General features: G+C 44.9%; 1 protein-coding gene across 2 annotated transcripts in view; it reads left to right on the plus strand.

The window, feature by feature from the left end:
• The window catches only part of LOC144688602 (docking protein 5-like), a 510185-nt gene that overhangs the window by 140258 nt on the left and 348478 nt on the right, over positions 1-21449 (plus strand). The window lies entirely within an intron of this gene.

A 21449-nucleotide genomic window follows, 5' to 3' on the forward strand; every position in this document is an offset into this window, starting at 1 on the left:
ATTTTACTTCTTCTTTTGAAAACAATCTAGTCTGGATTATTTAAAAATGAAAATGTTCCCTTGACACCTATGTTTCTAAACTTCCCCATGTTTACCTAATTAACATTTCAAACATAACTTCTCTTCTTACATCAAAGCACCCAGACTAGCTGCCTTTAATTCAATTAAGTCTCACAGACACACACACATACACTGACACACAGACAGACACATCCTACTATTAATCTATTTTACAATAAATTCCAATAACATAATGGAAATTATTATATTTTCCTCACAGCGGTGTCATAGTCCACGTCAAACAGGGACTCTTGAAAGGAAAGCATTAAAGAATACAAAGTGCTGGACCTTTAATCCACTGTAATTGTGTCAAGATAATGGGAACTGCTACCCAGCCAGTTACACCCAAACAGACACTCAAAACCCCATGCAGAGGACAAAATAACCCCATACACTACTATCTCAAAATGTGTCAAAAAGTGTCTGAGATGAATGATCAAAAACTGTGGTTATTTGTCTACAACAATTATTGTGAGACATGTTAATCAAATACTTAACAAAAATAAAAATACCTGGAAAAACTCAGCAAGTCTGGCAGCATCTGCGGAGAGGAACACAGTTAACATTTCGAGTCTGTATGACTCTTCAACAGAACTAAGTAAAAATGCTTCGGTGCTGCTTCGTGCTGTCAGCTGGATCTGGAAAAAGTTATTAATTTTGCTTCCAATTTCCATCCCTCCATCATTTTCACATGGTCCGTTTCTGACACCCCTTCCCTTCCTTGACCTCTCTGTCTCAATTTCTGGTGATAGACTGTCCACCAATATTCATTACAAGAATACTGACTACTACAGCTACCTCGACTACAGCTCCTCACACCCCACTTCCTGTAAGGAGTCCATCCCATTCTCTCAGTTCCTTCGTCTCCGTCGCATCTGTTCTGATGATCCAACTTTCAAAAACAGTTCCTCTGACATGTCTTCCTTCTTCCTTAACTGAGGTTTTCCACCCACAGTGGTTGACAGGGCCCTCAACCGTGTCCGGCCCATCTCCTGCGCATCCACCCTCACACCTTCCTCTCCCTCCCAGAACCATGATAGGGTCCCCCTTGTCCTCACTTATCACGCCACCAGCCTCCGCATTCAAAGGATCATCCTCCGCCATTCCTGCCACTCCAGCATGATGCCACCACCAAACACATCTTCCCTTCACCCCCCCGGCGGCATTCCACAGGGATCGTTCCCTCCGGGACACCCTGGTCCGCTCCTCCATCACCCTCTACACCTCTACCCGCTCCCACGGCACCTTCCCATACAACCGCAGAAGGTGCAACACCTGCCCCTTTACTTCCCCTCTCCTCACTGTCCAAGGGCCCAAACACTCCTTTCAAGTGAAGCAGCATTTCACTTGCACTTCCCTCAATTTAGTCTACTGCATTCGCTGCTCCCAATGCGGTTTTCTCTACATTGGAGAGACCAAACGCAGACTGGGTGGCCGCTTTGCAGAACACCTTCGGTCTGTCCGCAAACATGACCCAGACTTCCCTGTCGCTTGCCATTTCAACACTCCACCCTGCTCTCATGCTCACATGTCCGTCCTTGGCCTGCTGCATTGTTCCAGTGAAGCTCAACGCAAACTGGAGGAACAGCACCTCATTTTCCAACTAGGCACTTTACAGCCTTCCGGACTGAATATTGAGTTCAACAATTTTAGATCATGAACTCTCTCCTCCATCCCCACCCCTTTTCCGCTTATCCCCCTTTTTTTCCCCAATAATTTATATAGATTTTTCTTTTCCCACCTATTTCCATTATTTTTAAATGTATTTCCATTCATTATTTTATCTCTACCTTTTAGCCTATTTCGATCCCTTCCCTTCCCCCCACCCCACCCCCACTAGGGCTATCTGTACCTTGCTTGTCCTGCTTTCTACCCTTAATTAGCACATTCCTTAGATAATATCACCACCTTCAACACCTCTTTGTCCTTTTGTTTATAACATCTTTTGGCTATCTCCACCTATCACTGGCCCTCTATCCTGCTCTACCTGTCCCCCCCCGCCCCCTTAAAACTAGCTTACATTTCACCTCTTTTCTATTTTTACTTAGTCCTGTTGAAGAGTCATACTGACTCGAAACGTTAGCTGTTTTCCTCTCCGCAGATGCTGCCAGACCTGCTGAGTTTTTCCAGGTATTTTTATTTTTGCTTTGGATTTCCAGCATCCGCAGTTTTTTGCTTTTAATCAAATACTTTCCTGGGAATGTACAAACAGAAAGTTTGAGAACTGTTTTTTCAAAGGCAGAAACAGAGAAATCATCTGTCATCTGGAAAAGAACTGTTGATAAAAGCAGTATAGAATCTCTCTCTCCCTCTCTGAATGTAAGAATGTTTTCAGCAAAGTGCAGTACATGAACTTTAATTTGACCCCAGAATTTTAAAGTAAACCACCTCAGCTCAAACGGCCAAAACATTCAACAAACTACGCCTCACAGACAAGGGAAAGGACATAATTGTATATTCTTCTAACTTTCATTTTGACTGTGAGTTTTGATGTATTTTATGATTTTCTCTTGGGTTTAGTAACTAATAAACTTACTCTTTCTTTGACTCAAGAAAACCTGGTTTGATTGGCTGCTTATTAACAAATAAATACATTTGGATCGGAAAAGGCATTTACGGGGAAAAGAAACTTTAAAAATCTTTGTTGCGACCAACCAAGAGGGGAGCCACTTCACTCCTCCTCAACCAGTCATAACAACATTTATCCCTATTCTGTTCACAATATATTAGATATCATCATACACTGTACATACACTTTAGATGTTGATGAGCAATGTATTTTAGTCTGTCAAATGAGAGTCATTCTTTTAATATTGGCAGTTCTGGGTTAAGTTCCTCTAGTTGGTTCACAGATATTTCCAAATCAACAATACTGCACTTTTCATTTCCTTACATCCCGTTGAGCTGAACCACAAATATAACACTATATAACCCAGCCGAGCTATTGATATGGAGGCGTGCTTTTCAAAAGATCCTAAAATGCAAGATGATATAAAAGTTGATTTTTGAATTATTGCCAGAAACTTAATGAATAACATAAATACTAACAAAACTACTTTATTTGCTCTTGAGTATAGACTTCAGTGCTGTTATTGGCAGAGAACTACCGGAGCTGATATAAATGCCAGATGTGAGTGAATTATCAGCTGTTTCCTGTTGTGTTATCTATCTAGTGTGCTTAGGTTTGTGCATTTGAAGGAATTAATAAAGAAAGGCTATGAATATATTTTTGTTTGCAGCAACATATTTGGTTCCATATAGATGATTAGAAATTTAAGGCACAAGAATAATATGCCATGAGCCTTCTGGAAACAATCCTGTTTATAGTCAAAATACACCAAGGATTCTGCTGCAAGCTGGCAAAGGAGTTAGCCTTGTAAACATGGCAGACAATTCTTCAGCAGGGATTCCAGCTGGAAAACCAACACCTCTGCACTGGGCAGAGAGCAAACCCAGGAGTATCTAGAAACAAGATAAAATTAGAAAATAGAACGCAGTATGTGGTGAATCAACATGTAGGGTTGAAGAACTGAGACAATTTAATTAGTAGTGCAGTAGAGGCTGTCTCTTAAAGGCGGAAAGAGAGTTGCAAAAAAAAAAAAGAAAATTGCTTCGAAAGTCAGGCTTCAACAGAAGAACAAGCCTCCTGCAGAGTGTGGACATCAGAGCGGCAATTGTAAGAAAATGAGATGACTTCCCAAGGAAAAAGGAAATTGTCACATTCTTAAACACTGTTTTTTAGTCTGCAGCATAACTTTGTTCATATATTTTGGTAGATTACAATGAATCACAGAATATAAGTTTAGCCTTTGAAAACCTTTTATGATACCATTCATGATTGTAAACGAGTTTTTTCAATCTTTCCTAGTTTTAACATCAAAACTGTAGATTATTGCAAGGTTTCAAAATGTTTTTCCAGCTATTCTCTCACTCCTATTGTGCGAGAAAGATTTTATTAGATTGTGGTGCACATCCCTTAAACATCCATCCCATGATTAGTTTCCTGTGAAGTTATTTTATAAAGCCTATCAAGGAGTATTAAAGAGTATAAACAGAAGGTCTTCTTAAACTTGATTCATCCCCTTATTAGGCTAGCAGTAACTTGGGAAATACCTATCATATCTCACTGCTAAGTATAGCCTAGCCTCCTCTTCAAGCACATGTTTTGGATTGATTTATATTTCTTCCCTCCATTTAGTCTCCCCTCAACCTTTCTTCCTGCTCCCCCCCACCTTTAACATATCTCCCTGGATTTTGCTTTATTCCTATAAAAGAGAATGACTGCACACCCTTTCAGTGTCGGCCAACGCTATGCCACTATCATTGCGTGAGCGGCTCACCTGATTGTTCTTTAGTTCGTCCCTGAGGGAAGTATTTGGCCTGTGCTCACTGCGTCTCTCCCTGAACCTACTGCAATTGAGAGTTTGATACAAGAGGAACCATGGACATAAGTAACATCTTATACTATTCCATTAGTACGCCAGGCTTCTGTGCCACCACTGTCCCTCAGAATCTTTATTTTTCTAAATTCATTGGCATGTATTGAATATTAAAGAATATGAAAAGATCTGTTCATATAAAAGACTATTATTTGAAGTGAATCATATTATGCTCGCAGGAGAGATTATTTTTCTGAACTGTGAATCTGTTCATTTTTCAAAACAAACTGGACTACAAATGACTCGTACTGGAGTGGTTTCTCTGAATTACAATAAGACTATCTGAAAGACCTTGTAGATAGCAAGGACCATAGATCCACAATATAAAATCAGTGTCACATAATATAGTACAGATTTTTTAAAAGATTTTTTTTATTGGCTTTTCTGCTCAACAAGCTGAGGATCCTGGTACTAAGAAATGGAACTTCCCATATTGGACACCCAACCTTGGCATTAAGCACTCCTAGGTCAGTTATAATGTATTTCTGTGCAGAGTAAGAATCCTCTAGTGCTGCCCTAATAATGTGTTTCAACTGCAATCTCAGAAGAGCACCATGTGCTGCATAAGTATCACATTTTATTTTCCTTTCTCACACTTAACAACCTTGTAGCCTATCAAAATGAGGCTGCCACAAGAGAGACAGTTTTGTACTGTGGCCCAAGCTTAGTTGTAACTGGATTGAAACTGTCTATTTTTTTAACAAGCCCAAAATTGGAACTGATTTAGGTGGTGAATGCTGACTGAACTTTCCAATGGGAAATCAAGGACATACTTGTAATTTGAAATGTGCACACATTTTTTGACCGTTCTTGCTTCAAGTCAATGGACCCATTGTAAACTGAAGTTCTTAAAATTGTAATAGATACATTCTTGGAAACAAGCATAAAGGATACAGAGAAAAAATAAGGAATTAGGTTTGAAGGCACTGATCTGCCAAGGCTAACAATTTTTTTAAATTCATTCATGGGATGGTAGGTATATTCAGTGATGTGAATGACCTATTCTTTTCTGTTCTTAAATATTTTTCCCACTCATCCATTCAGAATTAAAACCCCCTTTTCTAATTCTGTAATCAAGTTATTGTAATTTCTTCACACTCTTCTTTGGGGAATGGTGTGAAGATCTGGAGGGGTTCACAGACTGACAACATCTAGCAGATTACAATTTGAAAGCTCCTTCTTTGGCTTAAGCCATTTTTATACTAGCCGATAGTGGAAGGGTTTTATGGACTCCTACAGCATTGATTGTGGTGATGGGGGTCTGGGGAGGGGGGCAGAGAAGTACTGCTGGGTGTTGTAGTGTATTGAAAATTGTATTGCGTATTTTATCCGCTTAATGCTACCATACCCATGTACCAGCAGAGGGAGTCTAGAAGGAGAATAAAGGAATCCATAAAGGATTTTACAGCCCCACCGCAGTGTCTCCCCCCTGGCAGATGCGGCGAGCCATTTAAATCTCCATTCAGTTTGGCAGGTCCGTAACATCCCGCCAGGTGGGAGGGACGCTAAAATCCTGGCCCATGCTTTAACAACATTTGCAATTCTGATTTGGAATGCATCTTCACTGTTTCTTCCCAAAAGCTTCAGAATAGCAAAGAAGATGGGGAGAAATAGAAAACATTGCTTTCAAGTATGAAAATTTTGCAAAGTTTTTGTTTACTGTCTGTAGACAGCATTTTAAGTTGGAGATTTAGGAGGGAACAGCTGTACCTTGTTGTTAAACACACAAGAGACACTCCAGAGTGGCATTATTAACAGGAAGGCCTGCAGCTGACCTTACAAAAATAACCTTCCAAATGCAAAAAAAAAATCTCAGATCATTACAATGAGGTTTTTCTTTGAAAGGAATGCGATCCTGGATCCTTGATCATGCATATCACTGTAAGACAGATAACCCATCAATTGTTGCAATGATAAGCACATCACAAATACCTGCACAGCAACATAATTCACAGTGAGAGAAGCGCTTACAATTGCATAAGGTATTGTGCACTTGTACCTCTACTTGTATGGAAGCGAGTTTGAATAACTGATCACAGATGACTAGTTTGTTCAACAATCCACATAGCAAGCCACCCACTCAAATAGAGTGTTGGGTACTCAAACTCCAAGAATTCCATGTTGAATCCCAGCGTGGAAAGCTCAACACAGCAGACTATCTTTCATAACATCCTTTGTCGGCAGTCAGTCCTATTCATCATGAAGAACAGGTTGCCAAACAACATCTTAATTATGTAAGCCTAAGCGTGGTACCAAAATCACTAAAACTAGCTGACACAAAAGTGGAAACAAAACAAGGTGAGGCATTGTAACTATGTACAAAAGCTATGGAATCATGAAAATGGAAAGATGTGACCGAGGGAACACATACAAGGACTTCACATTGGCCAGAATTTTCCGGCTGACGAGAGTGCCAGCGTTAGTGCGTGGCATCACAATATTTTGGTCGGCGGGCACGCTCAGCAGTGGGGCACTCATTAATTGAAGGCCTCATTAAGGCTCTTAACTTGCCAATTGTCCTGGGTTTTGAGGGGCCCGTGCGAACTTCGGGTCGGAGCATGGGCCCAATGGGCAGGTAGGTAGGAGTTTTTTTAAGAAAACTCATGCAATGTCGGAATATGTGGACTCAGAGGGGTTTTTCATGTTTTACACAAAGTTTTAATTGCTGAAAGTGTTTAAAAGTTGCCTGTGTGATTGTGAGCAGTTCTCATCGATTTCCAAGAGCTTCTTGTGTACTTTGAAACCAGTCTGCAGACAGTAATCTTTCTCGGGCCTGCAGCTTTCCGGAGGCCTCCGTTTAGCCTGGGGGTATGGGCTCTGACCTATCCACTGGAGGCAGCTCCTCTGAGGAGGAAGGGAGGGATAGAATAAGGAGGAGGCCAGAACTGGACAATCAGCCTCCAGGGGAGCCACTTTTGGGAGGCCAGGTGCAGGCACAAGGGGCGCAGGGCCAAGAGGTTGTCCAAGGTGCAAGGGGCTGCAGAAGACACCACTATCCTGCTGTCAGGGTATACAGGCGGCGAAGCAGCTACCTCAATATGACTGAGGTGCAATGCTGAAGGAGGCTCCGATTCTCAAGGGAGACAGTCAACTACATCTGTCAAATGATTGCCCCTGAGAAGTCCCCTAACTGTGTGGGTGGACACCCCATGCCAGTGGCTCTGAAGCTCACAGTTGCCCTCCACTTCTATGCCTCTGGCACCTTCCAGGGCTCGGTGGGTGATCTTTGCGGTGTCTCCCAATCAGCTGTCCACACTTGTGTCAAGCAGGTTACAGACGCTCTGTTCAGATGGGTATCCACCTTCATCCACTTCCGCTGCGACCAGGCAAGTCAGGCACAGTGAACCAGAGGCTTTGCAGCCATTGCTGGCTTCCCCCGTGTCCAGGGTGCAATAGACTGCACACATGTGGCCATCTAGGCACCAGCAGGTGAGCCCGGTGCCTTCGTCAACAGGAAGGGCTTCCACTCAATGAACGTGCAGATAGTGTGTGATCACAGGATGTAGATTCTACAAGTCTGTGCAAGGTACCCAGACAGCTCCCATGACACCTACATCCTCAGACACTCCCAGGTGCCGGGGCTCTTCAGTGCTCTGGCTCAGCTGGATGGTTGGCTGCTGGGTGACAAGGGCTATCCCCTGCGAAGGTGGCTCATGACGCCACTACGCCATCCAAGAGCAGAAGTTGAGCAGTGGTACAATAGGAGCCAGGGCACCACAAGGGCTGTGGTGGAGAGAGCCATCGGTCTTCTCAAGATGCGCTTCCGTTGCCTGGACCGCTTAGGGGGCGCACTCCGGTACCCTCCAGATCGTGTCTCTCTGATCGTGGTAGCATGCTGCGCTCTGCACAATCTTGCGCTGGAAAGGGGGGATGCGGTTGATGATGAAGACCTTGATGCCCTGGATGAGGCCGCACATGATGAATCCAGCAGTGGCTCAGAGGATGAGGAAGCACAGGGCGATGTGAGGGGCAGCACGCCGACCCGCTACTACACCAAGGAGGCAGGGACACCCGGGACAATTTAATCCAAAGAACCTTCAGCTAGCTCCACACACATGGATCAGCAGGAACAGCATTGCCTGGCACTTCCACATGTGGCTCTTAGGTGCCACATCTTCCACCTGTTCAGCTGCAAATAAGGGCTTAGTACAGAAACATCAATGTTCACTCAAACACATGATAAATATGTGAAAAAGAAAAATACACCACAAACAAAAGACCCTCAGCCGTGGTAACAAAGGTGGACTTTATTTTGTCCAAAAGAAAAGCACACAGCACTTTCTTGCGATAAGAAAAATATGGGTCCCTATTCTAAGGCCAACACAAAATCACCAGTGACATACCCATGGAGTGCCTAAGGTGCCTTATGCTTACGTTTTTGGGTGCTATGTCTAGATGACGCCCCACCGCTCGGAGTGGCTTGTGAGACAGCCTGCTGACTCTGCTGTCCTATTGGCCTCGATGACCTTGGCGGGCGCCCTCTGGCCCGTGGAGCCTGTGATGGCCCCGCCTGGGAGGGAGTGGCCAGCTCCTGAACTGGTACCTCCCCAGTAGTTGCAACCTCAATGGAAGCAACGTTGACTGGCAGAGGGGCGGAGGAGCTGCTGCCCTCACCCAGAGTACCCTGAGAGGAGCTCGCAGCGACGACAGGCAGCTGCTGCGCTGACGTGAGGTCCCTTTCGACCTCCCTGCTCACCGCAGATGCATGGGCACCGAGTGCCAACGCTTGGTGTCCACAACATCTCCCACATTGGGAATGACTACCCGTGGCCAGTACCGCTGTGAGGGCTTGCAGGTCAGAGCGTTTCCCAATCATGAAATATTCCATTCGGTTGAAGCCCCTGTCTATGAGAGTCACCAATCTCTCATTGAAGGAAGCCTGAAGCTCTGCCCTGAGGGCCAAACCTTCATGTGCACTCTGCCTAGACTCCTCCGTCGCAGAGAGCAACTGAACCATTCCCTCATGCAACCCTGCCAGATACAAGCGCATTTCCTGCCGCCTGTCCTGCAGCTGCTGCAATGGGGACAACTCCAGAGACACGTCATCAGTGCCGGACTCAGCATGTGCCTTGTCTTCTGCAGCCCTCCGGCTGCTGGAGCCATCAGCACTCTCTGTCCTTACCATCTCCTCCAGCGATCATGATGTGCTCTCTCCACTGTGACCCGGGACACTAGCCGATGGCAAAGTCCCCACCGAGGTGTGTGTGTCTGCGTTGGTGCCTGGCTGGCTGAAATGATGTGCCGCAAGTTGCACATGTTGGCCCTCAGGTGTGGAGGGGGGGTCGCGGGGTCAAGGTGCGGGTCGCTCTGGTGGTGATGCTGAAATTAACAACAAGGACAGTGCATCAGTTAGCGTACATTCACTTCAATCTTTCATCCCTTTCCCCCCAGCCTTATAAGTCGCTCACCCTTCAAGACCCTAAGGAGACGAACATTGGTGGGGTGAAAAGAGTCAAGACGAACCCCAACCATTAAACGCACATGCAGACAGGCTGGTCAGATGGCCTCAGGAATGCCACATGGCATGCTATGAACCATAGGAGTGGGGAGAGTGCAGAGGTACCTGACCTGGGTGCATTGTGGCCTGGATAATTGCGGGGCTGAGGAAACATCGCAAACAGTTGCGACATTTGCTGTCGATCACAGGAGATTGAGAGGTCACATTATTGATCTTCATTCCGTTAGGAGGGGCATAGACGGGTGGACAGAAGGCAACAATTCCCCTTCATGCAGGGATGAGTAACGTGGTGGCATTTATCTAATTGAATGCCATGATGTTCACAGCTGAGGTGCTGAGGACCTTTTGGACAAAGTAATGTGGGGCGCACTGGCTGAAGGGGTGCTGTGGGTCCCAAGCCCCCTAAGATGCAATAAGTCTTTGGCATATTCGACCATGGTGATAGTGGTCACAAATGGGATAAGGTGACTTTGGAAGGTGGTGGAGACGCGATGCCTCAAGGGGACGAGGGTCTCTTCTGTATGACCCACACGTCAGAGTGTCTCAGTCTGTGAATGAGCATTGTTTCAGCATTAACGATTGCAGCAACCATCAGTGGTTTGGATGGTGAGCAGACAGAGTGGACGGGACTGTGGACCTCAAATACCTGGCCACGGGACCCCAGCCTTGCCGCCCCTGGCAGCCCTGGCCTCCTGCCTCCTTCCCAGCTCCATGGCCTGCTCTTCAAAGGTTGTAAGGCACTGGAGGAGGGTGCGCCCACCTCCAGTCCTCAGGCGCTCCCGGGCATTGTGGTGACTTTTTGCCTGCAAAACAGAGAAGAGGATTTATTGGGGCAGGTCACTCATGTACTCTGCACGCGCACGATGCCCCCCCAACCACAATGGCCCATCTGAGGCCTCCAGCGGCTCCTGTCCACACTACTGGTGATCAGTCCCCAGAAGATAGTACGGCTGGTCCCAGCCCCCTCCCCCAACGGCCACCTTGGACACATTCGGTGTCCATCAGTTCGAATATCACACGGCTCTTAGCGCCCATGGCAAGGAGGCGCAACTAGGTGCGGCGCCGATGCCAGCAGATGGCACTTGCCCAAAACACCTTGAGGCACTCTTTGCACCATCTCATTACCATCAATATGATATGTGTTGGTGTTCTGAGTATGTGTCTAGAGGCCTCCCCTGCAGGTTGCCCCCAGACTACTCAAATGCCACAAACACCAACATATGCTGCGGGCAGAACCCTTCTTCTCCTCAGCCATTAAGGCTGATGTAAGCATGGTCAGTACCCATTTGCCCACCCAGCATGCGACAGATGCCGTTTGCAGTAACGACAGCAATACATATTGGGGGGACTCAAAGGCTAAGGCTGCCTTCTGGGTCAAATGGCCAAGACAGACATGGTACTCACCCTTCCAGAGCGCAGCAAATCATTGAATCTTTTCCTGCACTGGGTGCCAGTGCGCCGCACATCATCATGGGCATTTACAGCATCACCCACCTCCTCCCACGCCTGGCTGGTGACTTGGGGGGGGGCCCTCCTCCTCCCATCCTCTGGATACAGAAGGTGCCGATGGATAGACACCTCTTGCAGGAGGACAGCAAGGCATGTATCTGAAAACCGGGGGGGCACAGTGGCCCCTCGACCGCTGGCCTCTCCTGCAGCCTGCCCCCCTCCTTCTCCTCTGCCCTCAATCCAGCATGACCTTCTCTCTGAGTGGCCATGGTGCACTGCCTCAAGCAGGCTGCCTGGCCACTCTTTATACAGGCTGCCAGCTCCCCATTGGAACCAGCAGTCCGAAGCCTCCCGCCCCCGTGACTATTTTCCTGTTCTCCACGTGAGTCACTTACCCGCTGGGCGGGCCTTAATTGGCCCGCACACGGAAAATGGCGGCACGGCCCATTTCTCCAGCGGCAATCGGCCGCCCACCCACCGCCGAGTCGGTCAGACAAATGGAAAATTCTGCCCAATGTTTGAAATGAGCTCACCATTACATCCACAGCAACTGTACTGTCACTCCACAATCATTGAGAGATTGTGTTGTAGTTGTAGCACATGAAAGTTACCAGGGAATTGTCAAAACCAAACAACTCCTTAGGGTCAAGGTTATGGTTCCCAGGAATTGGGATGGTAGAGCACAAAATCAATTAGTATTTGCCATGTCAAGCAACTACAATGTCAAATCTTTGTGATCCTCTCAAGATATCTGAACTACCTCCAGGACTATGGATTGAGGTTAGTGTTGATTTTGCAGATTTGCTTATTGGTGAACACCTTGTTGTCACTGACGGCTACAACAGGGACGGGAAGCTGACCGTTGCCCGCAATCAGGGCTAGATCGCAATTTCACACTGGTGGGCCATTTAAGGCCTGTGCAGCGTGAAATGCATGCTGCAGCTCAGCGCTGCCTGTGTCGGGGGAGGGGGGCAAGAGGAGGGCGAGTGGGGAATTTCGAGCATGCATGCAGGTGAGGCACAGAGCTGTCTAAGGAAGCTGAAGATTTTAAGAAATAAAAATAAAGAATTTTAAATTGTTAAAAAAACATGTCCCCTCATGTGACTCTGTCACATGAGCAGGGACATGTTATTAATGAAATGTTTAAATTTTTATTTAATTTTTAATAGCTGTTGGAAACCTTACTCTGCCCGACAAGCTAAAAATTCTGGCCCTGATGTCAGACTATATCCTACTCGCAAGAGAATACATCCACAACGCTTAAGTGATTTAAATATTACAAAGTAAATGGTTTTCTGTTGGTGAACCACATTTTCATCTCATTGTATGCGACTGAATGCAATGTTAAATTAATAGAAAAGTTAGAATATGTTACAGTGTTATGGTGAAGTTGAACATTCAAGTTATGGTTAAGCTTATTGTTGACACTTTGGAAACAAATCACTGAGACACTCAATGCTTCTCATTTACTAAGGGGAGGGTTGTAGTGCATTGAAAATTGCATTGTTGTTCAATTAAGGCCACCATACCCATGTAACAGCAGAGGAAGTGTAGAAGGAGAATAATGGAATCCATGTTTGAACAGCACATGCAGTTCTGAATCGGAATGCATCTTGCTGAATTTTTATTGTTTCTTCCCAACAACCTCACAGATGCCAATAACCTAGAATTCAAGCTGGAGCTCTGGCCCCCACTTTCTGGAATTGTCTGGAGTGAGCTTCAAACCAAGGATCTTCAGACCCGGAGGTGGGAATGTTGCCAGCAAGCCAAGGGCTCAGTTCTGTAATCAGTTTAGATAAATTTTAATGTTATTACAATATTAATAAATTTTAAAGGAAATGAAGTAGGAGTCTATAATTGTGTATTATATGCAAGGAGTGAGTTTGATGGGCAGAAGAGTCAATTTTTCTCTATGCTTTCTTATGTTAAGTATCAGCTCAGTTGGTAACAATTTCATCTCCAAGTCAAAACTTTGTGGGTACAAGTCCCATGATGGGCCTGAGCTGACATTCCAGGGCAGTACTGAAGGGGAGTTAATGTGTCCGAGGTGCCATCTTCCGCCAGTGTTCTGTTTTCTGGCACAGCTAAATGTGAACAATGGCATGGCACTGTTTAAGAAGGGTAGGAAGTTATTCCAATGCTCAACATTCTACCCTCCACCGACCAACCATTTATTTGCTAATTGTGGGATATTGATGTGTGTGTTTGCCTACATAATAACCTGGATTATACTTCAAAAGAAATACACTGATTGTGAAGCACTTTGGGACATCATGGGGACATAATTAAGAAGTTAGCTTTATATAGTATCTTCTTTCCTATGACCAATTCTAATCTGCGCCCTTCTCTATGCAAAAGTCCCTGATCAGTGCTCAGTGTCTATAGAATACCATCGCAGAGATCAGAAACGCTGATCTGAACAATTATAGGCACATAGCTGTATTGTAGATTTAAAAAATATATATATATTTCATGTGATGTGGGTGATGCTGGCTAGGCCTGTATTTATTACCCATCCCTAATTGCCCTTGAGAAGGTGGTGGTGAGCTGCCTTCTTGAACCACTGCAGTCCATGTGCTTTAGGTACACTCTCAGTGCTGTTTCGGGAGGGAGTTCCAGGATTTAGACCCTGTGACAGTGAAGGAATGGCGATATAGTTCCAAGTCAGGATGGTGCCTGGCTTGGAGAGGAACTGTACATGGTATTATGCCTATGCATCTGCTGCCCTCTAGTTGGTAAAAGTCATGGGTCTGGAAGGTGCTGCCAAAGGAGCCTTGGTGAGTTGCTGCAGAACATCTTGTAGATGGTACACACTGCTGCCACTATATGTTGGTGGTGGAGGGAGCAAATGTTTAAATTGGTAGATAGGGTGCTAATCAAGCAAACTGCTTTGTCCTGATATGTTGTTGGAGCTGCAACCACCCAGCCAAGTGGAGAGTATTCTATCACACTCCTAACTTGTGCCTTGTAGACAGTGGACAGGCTTTGGGGAGTCAGGAGTTGAACTATTCACTTCAGAATTTCCAGTCTCTGACCTGCTCTTGTAGCCACAGTATTTATATGGCTGGTTAATTTGTTTTCCGGTCAATGGTGACCCCCCAGGATATTGATAATAGGTATTCAGCAATGGTAATGCCATTGAATGTCAAGTCAACATGGTTAGATTTTCGTAAAAGCAAAAAACTGTGGAAGCTGGAAATCCAAAACAAAAACAAAAATAAAAATACCTGGAAAAACTCAGCAGGTCTGACAGCGTCTGCGGAGAGGAATACAGTTAAATTATGGTTAGATTTTCTCTTGTTGGAGATGGTCACTGCCTGGCAATGCGTGAATTTATTTGCCACTTATCAGCCCAAGCTTGAATGTTGTCCAAGTCTTACTGCATATGAACACAGGCTGCTTGATTGTCTGAAGAGTCGGGAATGGTGCTGAACATGGTGCAATCATCAAAGGATGTCCCCTCTTTTGACCTTATGATGGAGGGAAGGTCACTGACGAAGCAGCTGAAGATAGTACAGAGACAAGACTATTATCAAGTCTAATTTTTTTTTAAAGAACATGCCTAGTGGTAATACACAATGTCGCTGAGTTCTGGGAATGGGCTCTATCTAGTGTATGTACAAAATCTTCAAATCTCTTTCTCACTCTAAAACTGCATTCAATCATCGGCATGACTAAAGGGATATATTCATTTCACTATTTCCTTTAGTTATGTGTGTTACTTTTTGGCATGATAAGCATTGCAATTGAAGAAGAGTTCAAAAGCTGTTCATCGGTATATGCTGGTCAGGATGCCACATGTATCATGTCACTGTATTTTTACATCGTCTCTCTCCTAGGTTTTAAGAAGACATATGATTCCAAAAAAGAAATATAATTAGCTACATACAAGTTAGAAAATAGAACAAGCTAATGAGTAAATTTATACCAGCAGGCAAAGACTTTCCTAGATATTCCCTATAATATTTCTTTATAATTATATAAGTACTTCAGTGCAGTCCTGCACTATTCTGAAATTCAGTAACAAAATTAATCAATATTAGGTATTTATTCGATGGTTCCATATTATACATATTTCTCCAGCTTAACAGACTTTCCTGATTACTGTATTTATATTTTTCATTGTATAGTGACATTACTACTTAAAATGGGAAAAGGTTGTAAGGAAAAGGAGTCAAATTTTGTTCATGTTTAGTATTACCACTATTTTGGAGTCACTAACTAGGTTTAGTAACGACTAGTTATGGCCCATTCTAATTACTGCTGGGCAAAGACTGTACTCCTGCAGGAAGCATCAATGATTACCCCCTATCCCCACTCCACCCAATCCCAAAAACCAAGTGCTGATTTCCTTTGTGTGCCATTCTGTGGCACTGGTGGTCTTCCTTCACCTGAAAAGTGGCTATTCTTCACACGTAATTCTTGTCAGGGAATGTCAGACCTTGTTCAATTGTTGGGTATGGGCATCATCAAGCTGAGTTTCACTCAACATACACACCAATGTCCCCTCAAATTTGCACAACTGAGCAGAAAACCAGATGTTCCTTTCAGGCTGAGCAGGAATCCACCCACTTAACTTAACCTGTGTACGTTGCTGCGCAAAAAAAATCTAAAGGTCCCACACAGTGAAATGAATAGGCTGCACACAACAACATAAAAATAAGTGGGGACATTAATCTACATGTGTAATTTGCAGCAAGAATCATTAGATTGTCAGGTTGGGTGACAATTCTGGCTGCTTTTTCCCCTCTGAAGACCAGGAATGCTGAGGTCAATTGGAGCATCACCTGGCCAGGAGAGTTTCCCAGACAGTCAACTCTGGAATACACTGACAGTGACCTCATTTTGATCCGTTGAGCAGTTGGAGAGAGAAGGTTACATGACAGGTCAGCCCTTTACATGTTTAAGCACCTGTTTTCTCTGCAGGACCGAGGATAGGCAGCTAAGACACTAGAGAGAAGACCCAAGTGGGCTCTCTCCTGCCTCCCTCTCTCTCCAACTCACCTTGTAAGCTTCAAACTCTATTTGCTGACTGTGACCATCCACAGACACCCCTGCTGCAAATAGAGACTTCTTTAAAAAAATTCAACTGAGCACTATTGTCTCCAGAAAAACAACCAAATCAGCTGTCTACATCTTTAAACTAGAAGCATTGAGATCACCGACTTCAGCCTGAAACCAGCCACGTCATTAAACTACAGACTGTATACGACTTTTTCTTTGTTATCAACTCTAATTTGACCATACTTGTGTGTGTCTGTCTTTGTGTATGTGTGTGTGTGTGAGAGAGAGAGAGAGAACTTTGGGTATGTCTGTATGTGCAAAGGTTGGAGCATATTTTATTATTTTACATGGTTCGGTTTTTGTTTAAGTTTTGCATTGTACACTCAAGAAAACCAGACTGATTGGTTCTTTTATGGTCATAGCATGTAAACTGTTAAATACTCACTAAATGGGCAAGTATATCCTTTTCAAACAAAAAGCCTATTGCGTTCAAATGAGGAGAGGGAAAAGAAGGGAGCCATTTTATTCACAGGGCTTTAACATGTCTACTCCATGCTTCAGCTTTGGCTTCCAACTCTTTCTGCAGCTTTATTTACTTTGCCCTGAGTCCACAACCAAGCTTAACCAATCAAGCACAGTGAACATCAATAGTAAACAGACTCTCATAATCAAACACAGAATAATTGAATACAACACCTTTAACACAATGAAGCATCCCAAGCAGGGTGACCAGCTGTCCCTTGTTTTATGAAATAGTCCCATAATTTTCCAATTTGTCCTGCATTATGTACATTGGCTTCCTGGGATGTAATTTGTCCTGTATTTCTCCAGGCAATAACTGGGAGACTGCTGGGAGTCTCCTCTCGCCACTGCCTGCGCATCTTTGGTGTCTCCACATGCAAGGTGCACTCAGTCATGAGGAGTTCTGCAAGAGGACTGACCAGCTGACACTTTCAGCATGAAAAAATCAAGTTGTTCGTTGTTGCCAAAGCTGTAGGGTTGGGGAGGTGGATAGATGTTTGGGGGGCTGCGATGAGAGCGGTGGAGCGAGAGTCTCTGTGAGGGATTTGGCCGGGTTTGGAGGTGCGGGTGGGGGGCAGCGTCCAGCAGGCCTGTGTCTCAAACGGTGTTCTAGTAGGCCTAAGCCTCAGGCAGGAGTCTGGTGGCAGCCCTGGGTTAAGGGGGTTGGGGCCTAGGCAACTATAGTTACAACCACCAATGGTGGAGAAATTCAAATTGGGAATGCACAAGAAGTCAGAATTAGAGAAGCACAGATATTTTGGAAGATTGTAGGGCTGGAGGAGATTACAGAGGAAGAAGTGTGGCCATGTGTTGGATCCAGTGCCCTTGGTTTGTTGGGGTTCAGGATCCAGGTTGCACGCTTGCTTTAGGGTGTCATAGAGGTCTACAGCACAGGAAAAGTCCCTTCGGCCCATTGAGTCTGTGCTGGTCAAACAAGTACCTAACTATTCTAATTTCATTTTCCAGCACTAGGCCCATAGCTTTGTATGCCATGGCATCACACACACAAAAACTTATTAAATGTTATGAGGGTTTCTGCCTCTACCACCCTTTCAGGCAGTGACTTCCAGATTCCCTCTGCCCTCTGGGTGAAAAAATTCTTCCTCACATCCCCTCTAAACCTCCTGCCACTTACTTTAAATCTATGCCCCCTGGTTATTGATCCCTCCACAAAGGGGAAAAGTTCCTTCCTGTCTACCCTATCTATGCCCACATAATTTTATACACCTCAATCATGTCTCCTCAGCTCCAGGGAAAATAACCCCAGTCTATCCTCCTCTGCACTCTCTCTAGTGCAATCACATCCTTCCAATATTGCAGATTCTAGAACTGCACGCAATACTTTAGCTATGACCTAACCAGTGTTTTATACAGTTCCAGCATAACCTCCCTGCTCTTATATTCTATGCCTCGGCTAATAAAGGCAAGAATCGCATATGCCTTCTTAACCACGTTATCTGCCTGTCCCACTACCTTAAGGGAACGGTGGACATACACTCCAAGGTCCCACTGATCCCCGGTACTTCCCAGGGTCCTACCGTTCATCGTGTATTCCCATGCCTTATTTGTCCTGCCCAAGTGCATCACCTCACACTTATCCGGATTAAATTCCATTTGTCACTGATCAGCCCATCTGACCAGCCGTCGATATCCTCCTGTAATCAAGGCTATCCTTTTCACTATTCACCACCCCACCAGTTTTCGTGTCATCTGCGAATTTACTGATCACCTCTCCATTCAAGTCTAAATCGTTTATATATACCACCAACAGCAAGGGACCAACACCGATCCCTGTGGAACCCCACTGGACACAGGCATCCAGTCACAAAAAACACCCCTCGACCATCACCCTGTGCTTCCAGCCACTCAGCCAATTCTGGATCTAATTTGCCAAAGTGCCTTGGATCCCATGGGCTCTTACCTTCGTTATCAGCCTCCCTTGCAGGACCTTATCAAAAGTCTTGCTGAAGTCCAAGGAGACTACGTCAGATGCATTGCCCTCATCTACACGCCTGGTCACCTCTTCGAAATGTTCAGTCAAATTGGTCAGACATGACCTCCCCTTAACAAAACCATGCTGACTGTCCTTGATTAATTCCTGCCTCTCCAAGTGTAGATTAATTCTGTCCCTCAGAATTGCTTCCAATAGTTTCCACACCACTGAGGTTAGACTGACTGGTCTGAAGTTCCCTGATTTATCCCTTCCTCCCTTCTTGAATAACAGTACCACAATGACTGTCCTCCAGTCCTCTGGCACCACTCCTGTGGCCAGAGAGGTATTGAAAATTATTGCCAGCGCCCCTGCTATCTCCTCCTTTGTCTCACTCAACAGCCTGCGATATATTTCATTCAGGCCTGGAGATTTATCTACTTTTAAGCCTGCCAGATCATTAGCACCTCCTCCCTTTCTATGCAAATTTCTTTAATTCTATCACTGTCCTTCTGCCTGATTTCCTTACCCACGTTGACCCTCTCACTTGTGAACATCGACACAAAGTATTCATTTAGAACCCTACCTACGACTTCCAGCTCCACACACGAATTACCACTATGGTCCTTAATGGGCCCTACTCTTTCCCTAGTTATCCTCTTACGCTTAATGTACTTGTAAAATTACTGGATTTTCCTTTATTTTACCAGCCAATGTCTTTTCACGCCCCCTTTTTGCTCTCCTAATTTCCTTTTTAAGTTCCCCCTACACATTCTATACTCCTCTCAGGAGTATAAAATTAAGAAATAATTGTAGGGGAAACATTTTATCAACATCTACTAACAGATATATTAAAAGCCTAAAAGTACCACCGCACCTGTCTAAGAACAGTAAAAGGGACTGCTTAGTCCATGGACATTCTAAAAGATTTTGTAGCACCATTAAGCTTTTGTGCCAACCACTAAACTTAACAGTTGACAGGACTGTAAAGCTCTAGGGGTAGAGCTCTAGGGTTTGAGCCATCAGTATCTGCCATAAGCCTCCCTTTTTCTTTTTATTCAATCCTGTATACCCCTCGACATCCAGGGTTCCCTGGATTTGTTGGTCCCACCCTTTGCCTTTACTGGAATATGTTGGCCCTGTACTCTCCCTATTTCCTTGAATGAGTCCCACTGCTCTGATGCAGATTTACCTAAAAGTAGCTGCTCCCAGTCCACTCTGGCCAAATCATATTTGATCTTATTAAAGTCGGCCTTCCCCCAATTTATAACTCTGATTTCTGGCCCATACTTGTCCTTCTCCATAACAACCTTAAATCTAATGAAGTTATGATCACTATCTGTAAGATGCTCCCCCACTGATACCTCTACACTTGCCCGGCTTCATTCCCTAAAATTAAGTCCAGGACCGCCCCCTCTCTGATTGGACCTTCTACGTAGCGGCTTAAAAAGCTCTCCTGGATGCATTTTAAGAATTCCGCTCCCTGTAAATCTATGACACGATGACTAACCCAGTTAATGTTAGGGAAGTTGAAATCCCCCACAATTACCATCCTATTATTTTTACACTTCTATGAAATTTGCCTACATATCTGCTCTTCTATTTCTCTCCTGTTTGGGGGCCTATAGTACACTCCCAGCAATGTGATTGCTCCTTTTTTGATTTTCAGCTCTACCCATATGGCTTCATTTGAGGAGCCTTCTAAGATGTCATCCCTCCTTACTGCTGTAATTGATTCCTTGATCAATATTGCAATACCCTCTCCTGTTTTACCTCCTTCCCTGTCTCACCTGAAGACCCTATATCCTGGAATGTTGAGCTGCCAATCCTGCCCCTCTCTCAACCGTGTCTCTGTGACAGCAATGACATCATACTTCCACGTGTTAATTTGTGCCCTCAACTCATCTGCCTTATTTGTCAGACTTATTGCATTAAAATAAATACCATCCAACCTTGCCAAACTCCCTTGTGTCTTAACTGGCATATAATTTCTATGCCTTCCAGACTCATTTTCTCTCTCTTCTAATTTTGGCTGTGCACCTCCCCCTGCTGAACCTCCTCTTAAGATCCCATGCCCCAGCCAAGTTAGTTTAAACCCTCGCCAACAGCACTAGAAAACCTCTCCGCAAGGATGTTGGTCCCGTTCCAGTTCAGGTGCAACCCATCTGCCTTGTACAGGTCCCACTGCCCCCAGAAGTGGTCCCAAAGTCCCAGAAATCTAACGTCCTCCCTCCTGCACCATCTCTCCAGGCATGCATTCATCTGGACTAATCTCCTACTCCTATACTCACTAGCGCGTGGCACCAGAAGTAATCCAGAGATTACTCCCTTTGAGGTCTTGTTTTTTAATTTGTTTCCTAGCTCCCTAAATTCTGCTTGCAGGACCTCATCCCTCTTTCCACCCATGTCGTTGGTACCAATATGTACCACGATCTCTGTCAGTTTGCCCTCCCCCTTTAGAATGCCCTGTAGCTGTTCAGTGACATCCTTGACCTTGGCACCAGCGAGGCGACATACCATCCTGGAGTCACGTCTATGGCCACAGAAACGCCTGTCTGTTCCCCATACTATCGAGTCTCCTACCATT

Source organism: Cetorhinus maximus, chromosome 13, assembly GCF_964194155.1.
Source record: "Cetorhinus maximus chromosome 13, sCetMax3.hap1.1, whole genome shotgun sequence".
NCBI lineage: Eukaryota > Metazoa > Chordata > Chondrichthyes > Lamniformes > Cetorhinidae > Cetorhinus > Cetorhinus maximus.